The sequence below is a fragment of the Bos grunniens genome, chromosome X, assembly GCF_055505025.1.
Source record: "Bos grunniens cultivar Pamir isolate PY7600 chromosome X, Bosgru_T2T1.0, whole genome shotgun sequence".
Lineage (NCBI taxonomy): Eukaryota > Metazoa > Chordata > Mammalia > Artiodactyla > Bovidae > Bos > Bos grunniens.
The window spans coordinates 101277507-101287812 of NC_141194.1; the positions used below are offsets into that span (position 1 = coordinate 101277507).

The following is a 10306-nucleotide window of genomic DNA, read 5'->3' on the forward strand; positions in this document are numbered from 1 at the left end:
GAATAAAATGAGTCTCTCATTCTAGGTATATTGCATTTTTCATTATAGTATCTCAAACTTCTAAGATGCAATTTAGTACTCTAAGCAATAGGCTTCCCAGGTAGGAGTAGTGGTAAGAAAACCCGCCTACCAATGCAGGAGATGTAAGAAACACAGGTTTGATCCCTGGGTCGGGAAGATTCCCTGGAGAAGGGCATGGCAACAGACTCCAGTATTCTTGCCTGGAGAATCCCATTGTCAAGAGGAGCCTGGTGGGCTATAGTCCATGAGGTCGCAAAGAGTTGGATATGACTGAATAACTTAGCACACATACACAAGCAATAAGCAGCTAATTGTGCCAGATTCTTTCCATACCTAAGTCATTCTCTTATAGGAATTCAGACTTTAGGAGATAATAATTTTAGACAATTAGGATCACATTAAATTTACTGCTAAAGTAATGTGGTAATGCATTAAATGGTACCCTTGAATACAATGTGAGAAATATAAGCCTCTAAAATAGTGTATATAACCCTCAAGCAAAATTCATCATAAGGGCTTCTTTCTCAAGTGTTAACTTTCTGTCATACACAAGATACCTTCTTAAGCACTATTATAGTTGAGATTAGTTATTGTGGTTATGTCACGACAAAAACTATCTGGTATCTCTTTGCTGGGAAAATTCAGAAATGGCTACAATATAAACGACATTATGGTTATGTACTTGGATTGGGTTATGGGTTTTAAATATGTCATATTCCTCTAATGCACTCCATTCTAGCACCAAAAATTGAATGTATCATTTGTTCTCTATCTCTCCACTTACCTAAGGCAGCAGCTCTCATAGAAGGGACATCAAATATTTTCATCACTCCCACCTCTTGTCTCTCTTTCCTGTATGCCCTTATCTCTAAATGGTATAGTTAAGATTATATTCCCAAAGTGGGTTGCATTATGTCATTTAACATCCTTAAAAGCCATTATCATTCCCTAATCTTACTCCAGTCATTACTTCTACAATTAAACATTCCTTAGTATAATTTTTAAAGTCTTTGATAAGCTGCTTCCAAACTATTCTAACTTCTACTCTCATTATTTACATTTAATATCATATGCTATGCCCCAGTAGCTCCAGAATATTTGACATGCTCTAGGCACATTGTTTTATCTTTCTGCTACCGCTTCTTTACTCATTTACTTTGTGGGGACAAGAAAGGATATGGATTCTGTGATCAGATTACCGTATTTTGAATCTCAGCTCTAATGCTTACCAGAATTGTGGCTTTACACATGCTACTTCATTTTTCTGATTATTCTGTAGATCATTCTCCTCATCTGTAAGGTGGATAATGATAATGCCTACCACATAGGGTTGTTGTGAAGACTAAATGAGCTAAACGTATGACATATTTTCAAAATTTCCTGCCAGATAGTGAGCTCTTAATAATCATTACATTTTATTGTTGTTGTTATTATTCCCACAACCCAGAACATTTTCCTGCCAACTGCACCTACTGATAGTTTATGTTCCTGTCAGGGATCAGCTCGAATGCCACCATCCCCATGAAGCCTTTGCCTGGCTATATAGTCAAGAACCATAACACTAACAGTAATTTTTGCCTTCAGTTTTCCTATATAGTGTAGGAACATCAGTGAAAGGAGTATCATGTAATTTAACCTAGATGCCTTTTCCACACTCCTTTTCAATTGTTTACCCAGCATGCCACAAATGGGCTGCCAATGAAAACATATGCCATGTGGGCAGCGCTTCCTCACTGCCCCAGTCGTATAAGATATGCACATATGCTATATGACAATGTGTTCTGATTCAGACTTTCTAATGGTAGTGCCTGCATAGTCATAATACATTTGTTTACCATGTACTAACTCAGAAATGTTACAGCTTTGGTCATTTGAAATGCTCAAGGTAGAGAATTTCAAATAGCTTCTACTTACCTTACTAATCGGCAAAGTACCAAAGTCTTCTTTAAGATAGTAGTTTTAAACCTCTTTTGTAATCCAGGGACAGTTGAAAGTTGACAGGCTGGCAGATATTCCACATTTTACAGGGCATTGAAGAGAAGTTGGAATGAAATATGCTCCAAAAATATAGTTGAACTCACTTCAGGACACTTTTTAGTGGATCACTGAGGCTAGAAATCCATGCCCTGAGATTGAACAGGTGAGATAAAACATTATTCTCAACCAAACAGTTCTGTTGTTATAGTTTTACTTAACTACCTGTAGTTCTTCAAATGTACCATATTCTCTCTCCTCGTCAGGTCTTTATACATGATGATCCCTCTGCTTGCAAAGCCAGTTTTTTGCTACTCCCACCTCTCTGCCTATCTACATCTGTCTATGAACAAGTCTCACTGGGACTTCTTTTTTTTAATATATATATATATATATTATTGAAATATAGTTGATTTGTGATATTATATTAGTTTCAGGTGTACAGCATAGTGATTGAGTGTTCTTATAGCTTATACTTCATTACTACAAAATAATGGCTATACTTCCCTGTGCTATACAATATATCTTTGTTGTTTACTTATTTTATGCATAATAGTTTCTATCTCTTAATCCCATACCCCTACCTTGGCCCTGCCCGCTTTCCTTTCTGCAAGTAACCACTAGTTTGTTCTCTTTAACTGTGAATCTCTTTCTGTTTTGTTATATTGAAAAAAAATACACAAAGAATAAAGCAAATGAATGAATATGACAAAACAGAAAGAGACTCACTAGGACTTCTGAGATATCTACCAAAGTTGACTTGCTGTCTCTGTGACTTGTCTCTGCAACCTACACTTCTACCTCATAGCTCCTATCACTCTGTGTTATAAGGGTCTATTTGCTTATCTGCTTTCACTGACTAGACTGAAAAGAACTTGAAATTCATATTGTATCTTTTTTCATTTTTTTAATCTTTTTTTTTCTTTTTTTTATTTTATTTTTAAACTTTACAATATTGTATTAGTTTTGCCAAACATCAAAATGAATCCGCCACAGGTTCTCATGCTTTGGCATATAATTTCTAATGCTTCCTCATGATAAAAGAAACTTCAGTAAATGTCATGAAGTGAATCTATTGGTTTTGCCATAAAAACACCAACATTGACACCTGGCCTCATTTGCTTCTTTCCTAACCCAATAGTAGATGCATGAAGATACAGCATTCAGTAGAGAAGTTGTCCTGGAGTGGTTAGCACATAACCTTTGGAGTCACACAGAGATACACATTCAAATTCCAGCTGTACCAATGATTATTCTTGTGACCTCAAGCAGATTACTTCTCTTCTGTGAGCCTGTGTTTCTGCATCTGGGAACTGTGAATCATTCACTAACCTCTCCTTGTAGAAAGTGGTCATAAGGATTTTATGAGATGTTGCATGCAAAATACTTCACATACTTCCTGATGTCCCATAAGCATTTTATCAATAATAATGATCTATTACTATCATTAGGTTTAATTATAGCCAGAAAATAGATAACATGCTATTAATGTAAGAGATGTGAAGAGACTACATTTGTATCAACCTTCTTAGTTAATTAAAGATATTTATGGTAGAATATATATTAAATGTATAGAATCAGGTGGTATCTGAAGACAGCCATAATGAATCTGACTTTGTCAGTACTTTGATGTTTTTAGTATAATTTTTTTCCTTCATGCGCTAAATTTCCTCTCACTTCTTTCTGATAGATTTTTCCCTCAGTTTCTTGATTTCCTTTGCTGAAACCCCTAAATGTTGGTGTGAGGAAAATGTTAGTGCTGTGGATTAATTACCTTTTCTGTTCCTATAATATAATAGTAACTAAAAGTTACCATTTTTCTATATTCTAAGGCCTAGTTATCACACTCACTTTCTGGAAAAGTATGAAATGGTTTTTACTCTGATTTTTCTTATGGTTACAAATGTATGTGTATTTACCTCAAGACTGTGAAGCCTGTTATGGGAACCTTAAAGTACCATTTAATTGTCACTCTAAACATGTCACCTCTTGATCTTTCAACTTCTCTATTTTCTTACTCCTCTGCCATAAGAAGGCCAAGGTGTATGCAAATAATGGGTCAACACCATTTATAAATGCCCTCAGTAAATGGAGCACATCATACATGAGGAATTCCACAGAAACTTATATAAAAAGGATAAAGCTAAATCAGAACATAATCATAAATTTAAGTAAGACCTATAAAGGCATAATTAGCTCGCCTTTGGGCAAACTTTCCTAATGTGTTCAACAACATTTTTGTTGTTGTTGCACACATTATCATTTATTAGACATAAATATTTCATGGTTATACTGAAAGTTTAGAACAAATTAAAAGTGAATTGCAAGGATCAAATGATTTTCTCAATTATTTTCTTACTCTATTTTCCTTTTTATTAAAAAAAAAATCTTGATTGTAATAGCTACTTTTAAAACCATTTAAAATTATTCACCATGACGTCAAATAGAATTTATCCACCATTTCCCCCTCATAGGAATTTGCTGTGCTTTCTCACTACCCTAAGTAAAATTAATTTCTTTTTTTTATTTTATTTTATTTTTAAACTTTACATAATTGTATTAGTTTTGCCAAATATCGAATTAATTTCTTTAAGCATCTCATGTATCTTGTCTGTTACATTCATATCTAATGCAAGTGATTAAAAATTGCCACTTCTCATAACCTTCATTCAAAGGGAATGACATTTCAATTTAGTTTACTAACTCATTATTTTATCACACTTTAAAGATGGACAAAGGCATAACAGTTTCTTAATAACCAGTTTCCACAGAAGCCCCACTGTACATACACAATCAAGTGTGTCTGTAGAGAGATACAGAGAAGTCTTTGTAGGCCTTCAACAGAACACAACATGGACAACCAGGGTAGAGAAAAGCCAACAAGTAGCTGTTTTCTAAGAAAGGTATATTACTTGAAGAAACCTTCATTTCAAAATGCCTTCAGTAAAACATTTAGGATGCCTTTTAATACATTATGAACAAGGAGGGATGCACTACATAATGTTGGTATTCTGGGATACCTTGGATCAAGAAGGATTAAATCAATTCTTCATTCATATATAACTTTTTCCTTTAAAGAAGCTCAAAGTCTTGTTTTCTTCATCTGAACAAAGTTGAAGCAACCCCAAAACTCTTACTGAAAACTTTGTTTTCTTTTAATAAGTTTGTATAAATATCAGATAATCTTTCCCTCAAAGTTCTAGTAAGCAGTTCTGTGTATTTCACTCTTGTTTTACATAGAGAATGTCTAGGATGTTAGTGAGTGTTCAGGTTTTTGAATGTGTAATATATTTCCACATGTAGGCCAGAGAAAAAGCAGTTTGGTTGAATGTTCCTTTCTTTCCTTTCTTCTGTACCCATGTGCTATATTAGGATTTTGAAAAATGTAAGAAACAGTAACATTCCACTTACCCACCTATCAGATTTTTTTGCCACAAATACTTGATTTTTCATTATTTTAATTTTGTAAGTAGAATGGTGAGAGTCAGAGAGGTCTCAATTTTTATTTCTTCAATTAAACTTAGAGAAATCACAGTGACATGAATAAAACACCTTTAATATACAGAATATGCTACAAATGTATGAACACTACGTCATTTTATGTCATGTACTTGATCTGAAAGCTGCCAGGAAAGAGAAATACATATTGGTCTGGGGATCCAACTTCTTACTCGACCTGCCAAAGCAACCTGCAGACTCATCTGCACTCAATGGGTACATGTATTTTTCCACATCCCTGGGGCCTAGATGTGTCAGTGTGTAACTTATGATGGAAGTTGATCTTTAGCTAATTTACAAGTTCACCAGTAATTTCTAGTGCAAGAGTAGTTTCAGTCCACAAGAATATCGATATTTTCCTTGAAGTATAACATGACATTTTGGGACTCAGCCAAATTATATGCTCCTCTTGTTTCTTGAATGCACCTTAAAGAGTATCTTGAGTAGTGAAATGAAAATTAAAGTAGCTCTAGGCTCCTGGAACTGAGCTAGGATCAGCATTTAAAATCAAGTTTATGTTAGCAGACTACACTTAAATGAGGAAAACTACTTGATTATGATTAATCACTGTTTGACCTTGATGAATAAGTATATTATGGAGCACAGCCATTCTGATTATGGCTTCTGGTAGCAATGGTCAGGCTAAGTTTCTTTGTTAGGCATCATGATGTGAGTGTATTTATTCTAGCAGTGTTTGACATGACAGGTGTTAGGTTACTATGGGCAACCCTATCCAGAGAATAGAAGAATAAAGCCATCTTCCTTGCAGATATGACTCTAAATGTGAGTCGGTCTGACTTTATTTTGCATGTACACTGTATCTAAGTGTCAAGTTTTCAGAAACAGTTTAAAAATCAGGCTAAACATAAATATTTCTTGATGAAATCGTATTTCAGTTAAATACCTGCAAATTCTACAAAAATAATATTGCCTTTGTTAGGAGAACAGTGTGTCTTTATCTCCTTTAAATTCCAATTTGCCTTACACTTCATTTGTTTTCATAATTTTTATTCTCTTAAAATACATTTTAGTTGAATATCATCTTGGAATTCAATCTTGAGACTCTGCTAATGTCAAAACATCAGAGTAAAGTGTATGTGATTCAGAAGCAGCTACAGAATTCATAGATTGAACTGCAGCCCAAGTATTCTTTTGGATCTCAATGGTGCTATCTGAAACATATTTTTCAAAGCATATTCGTAAGTGATTAGTCATTTAACTATTTCCATTGCATGGAATAGCTCTTATGTACCACTTCAAATCTCTCAGCCTCACTTCTTACTCCAGCCACATCTATTGTAACCAGTTTCCCACAGATTTTGACCAGCTTGGTACAGGTGAACACTGACAGTACCTCCCCTCAAGTCTGAACTAAATATATATTGTCTCCTGCCCTGGGCTTCTCTGATACCATAGAAATGTCATGATGGGAACCTACTTATTTATTGCTCGTGCATGCTCAGTCACTTCAGTCCTGTCCAGCTCTTTGCAACCCTATGGACTATAGTCTGCCAGGCTCCTGTCTATGGGATTCTCTAGGCAAGAATACTGGAGTGGGTTGCCATTCCCACCTCCAGGGTACCTTCCCCATTGCTCACACAAATGCAATCTGAAAGTACAAGGCAATTAATGCTTCTTAGGGTAACCCTTGACCAATGAAGAATGAAATTCAATGAATGAATGCTTTCTCCTTGTTTCTCTGGAGAAGACCATTCTTAGAAACATTTCCTAACAAGTCTTCTCACAAGAGTCAGAAGGAGCCTGAAATCAGTCACTGGTAAGAGTAGCCACCTTGAGAAGGCATCCTTGGATGGGTTTTTCTCCTTGTCTCTTTCATTCTCTGTCTTTATCTCCTGTAAGTGAATCATCATTCCAAATGAGCCATTCTCCAGCTTTGATTTTAGGCTAAGATGTTGTATAACTCATCAATTAAATTTATTCAAACTCCAACCTTTATCACAGATTGCTGACCATATTATTATAGAAAATGTTCACATTGTGCTCCCTTTGAAAGAAATTTATGATTAAGTACTTGTTCTTAGAAGAAAAGTAACTGTATCAGGGACAGAATAAGTATATTCAAGACAGAGAATGACAAAGATTATATACAAGTAACACAGAATACTGAGGTGCACATACCAAAGAGTCCTTGTTCTCATTCATTCATTCATTCAATGAAGTATATACCAGGTGCCAGGCACTATACTGGGCATTAGGAATACAGAGGTAAGTATAGCATATATGGTCCCTCTCCTCATGGAGCTTAACTTCTACAGATTTTAGAGTGGTCAGTCATAGATATATATCAGCCCAAAAAATAATGATCAGCAGAGGAAAAATGAAAATCTTTCTTTAGAATAATCTCTACTCCTAACACCAAATAACTCCTGAAGTAAATATACAGGTAAAAGTAGCTACCACAGAAGGGAGATTAAGTGTAGTTAGTCAAGCCAAGAGCTCATGCTAATAATAAATTAAGAAAACTTTCTGATTGCTCACTGAAGCAGTCCTCTGTTTGGCTTTGATGTGTTGTGACTTTAATTCTCTGGAAAATTCATTTATAAATGGTCCTGATCAAGTATTTCTCTTGCTAAAACAAACAGTGAGCTTTCCTCCAAATAAAGGTCTCACCAAACTACTTCCAGTTTTGACTCAGAGAACTTAAGCTCAGTGAGGTGTTTATCATTGATACTGTATTTGCAGCAGTTGGACAGACACAGAAGCAGTTGCTGAAGAAACTTCTTGAAAAAGGAAAAAACAAAAAACAACAACAGCAAAAAACACCTGACTCTTTTCAGACTTTCCATAGTACTTTAGATTAATTTGTATCTGGATTTGAAATACCACCTAAATTATGCATCTTTTCTCTAGGGTTCACTAATATTTTTCTCACGCTTCAAGGCCTGCCATCTCACCTTAACCTCATGTGACTAGATGTGACTAACAATGCTCAGTGTCTCAGTATGTTATGGCATTTACATCTCCTTCTGTTTCCCCTGTAGGCAAAGAATCTGCCTGCAGGGCGGAAGACCTGGGTTCTATCCCTGGGTCAGGAAGGTCCCCTGAAGAAGGAAATGGCAACCCACTCCAGTATCCTTGCCTGTAAAATCCCATGGACAGAGGAGCATCATTGGCTGCAGTCCATGGGGTCACAAAGAGTCGAGCACAACTGAGCAACTAACATACATCTCCTTCTAAGTGTTTATTCTCAAGGCCTCTGAAGCGCTCACAAAACAAAAGGAAGCAAAAAGGAATAAGGAAATTATGTTTAAAAAGATAATTATTAAAGTAAAACTTATTTAAATAAAGACTAACCAGATTGCTTTAAAAATGAGGTTTCTTTGTTGACTGATGATTCTATTTATTGGAAGATGAAGATGAACTGATTTTTAAAACAAGAGCCTATTATACAGAGTGAAGTAAGCCAGAAGGAAAAACAGAAATACAGTATACTAATGCATATATATGGAATTTAGAAAGATGGTAATGATAACCCTGCATATGAGACAGCAAAAGAGACACTGATGTATAGAACAGTCTTATGGACTCTGTGGGAGAGGGAGAGGGTGGGAAGATTTGGGAGAATGGCATTGAAACATGTGAAATGTCATGTATGAAACGAGATGCCAGTCCAGGTTCAGTGCACGATGCTGGATGCTTGGGGCTGGTGCGCTGGGATGGCCCAGGGGGATGGTATGGGGAGGGGGGAGGGAGGAGGGTTCAGGATGGGGAGCATGTGTATACCTGAAATTTAAAAATGTTAAAAATTATTAAAAAAATAATAATAAATATGAAAATATAAAAAAATTAAAAAAAAGAAACTATCATATAAAAAAAATAAATAAATAAAACAAGAGTTCCTCATTCTGCCTTGATAATATAATGAATACTCAATTCTCTCAGTTTTCTGTCTGAAGTCTTGAATAATAATAGTTAATACTAATACCAGCTGTAGGCTACCATGCTAAGTGTTTTTACACAATTATTTTGTTCAAACCTTATAACAAACCTCTGAGGCAAATAGTATTATTAGTCACATTTTACAGGTAGGTCAGAGAGTTTATGAAACTCATCCAAAGCCACATAGCTGGTTAGTGGCAGAATTGGAATTTGAATCTGGATGCAAAAGAAGATGATTGATATTGAAGACAAAAGTGGAGATCTAACATGTAATAATTGATACTTATGAAAGACGAACAGAAATTACCCATAAACTATGCTGCTGCTGCTAAATCACTTCAGTTGTGTCCAACTCTGTGCGACCCCATAGATGGCAGCCCCCTGTCCCTGGGATTCTCCAGGCAAGAACACAGGAGTGGGTTGCCATTTCCTTCTCCAGTGCATGAAAGTGAAAAGTGAAAGTGAAGTCGCTTAGTTGTGTCTGACCCTTAGCGACCCCATGGACAGCAGCCTACCAGGCTCCTCCGTCCATGGGATTTTCTAGGCAAGAGTACTGGAGTGGGGTGTCATTTCCATAAACTGTAAGACATAGTAAAATAAAGCTTTTCTGAAAAACAGACATTGAAGATCAAAGAGTTCTTGGGAAAAAATATTAGAAAATGATTAAGATCAAGATACCCTTATAAAATTACTCAACTTGAAGGATAAAGAAACTTACAAGTATTCCTACAAAAGAAATAGATGACTCACAAACCAAAATGAAACAAAAGCAAAACAAAATCTCAAGCTGGTCTTTAAATTCTCATTCACACTGCATTCACACACAAAATTAATGGGGCACATTTTCAAAGTTTGGATTATAAAAGATCATAGCCCAATAATTCTGTATCTATCTAGTGTGTTGTTTATTTTA

General features: G+C 35.5%; 1 long non-coding RNA gene across 2 annotated transcripts in view; it reads left to right on the forward strand.

Moving 5' to 3' along the window:
• LOC147340970 (uncharacterized) overlaps positions 1-8827 on the forward strand; it is a 229203-nt gene extending 220376 nt beyond the window's left edge. Inside the window, exon 4 of one of the 2 annotated variants that reach the window (XR_015158570.1) lies at positions 8496-8827. This is a non-coding gene — a long non-coding RNA (uncharacterized LOC147340970). The remainder of the gene's footprint in view (positions 1-8495) is intronic. The other variant, XR_015158569.1, reaches the window with a different exon arrangement.
• Positions 8828-10306: the final 1479 nt, after the last annotated feature.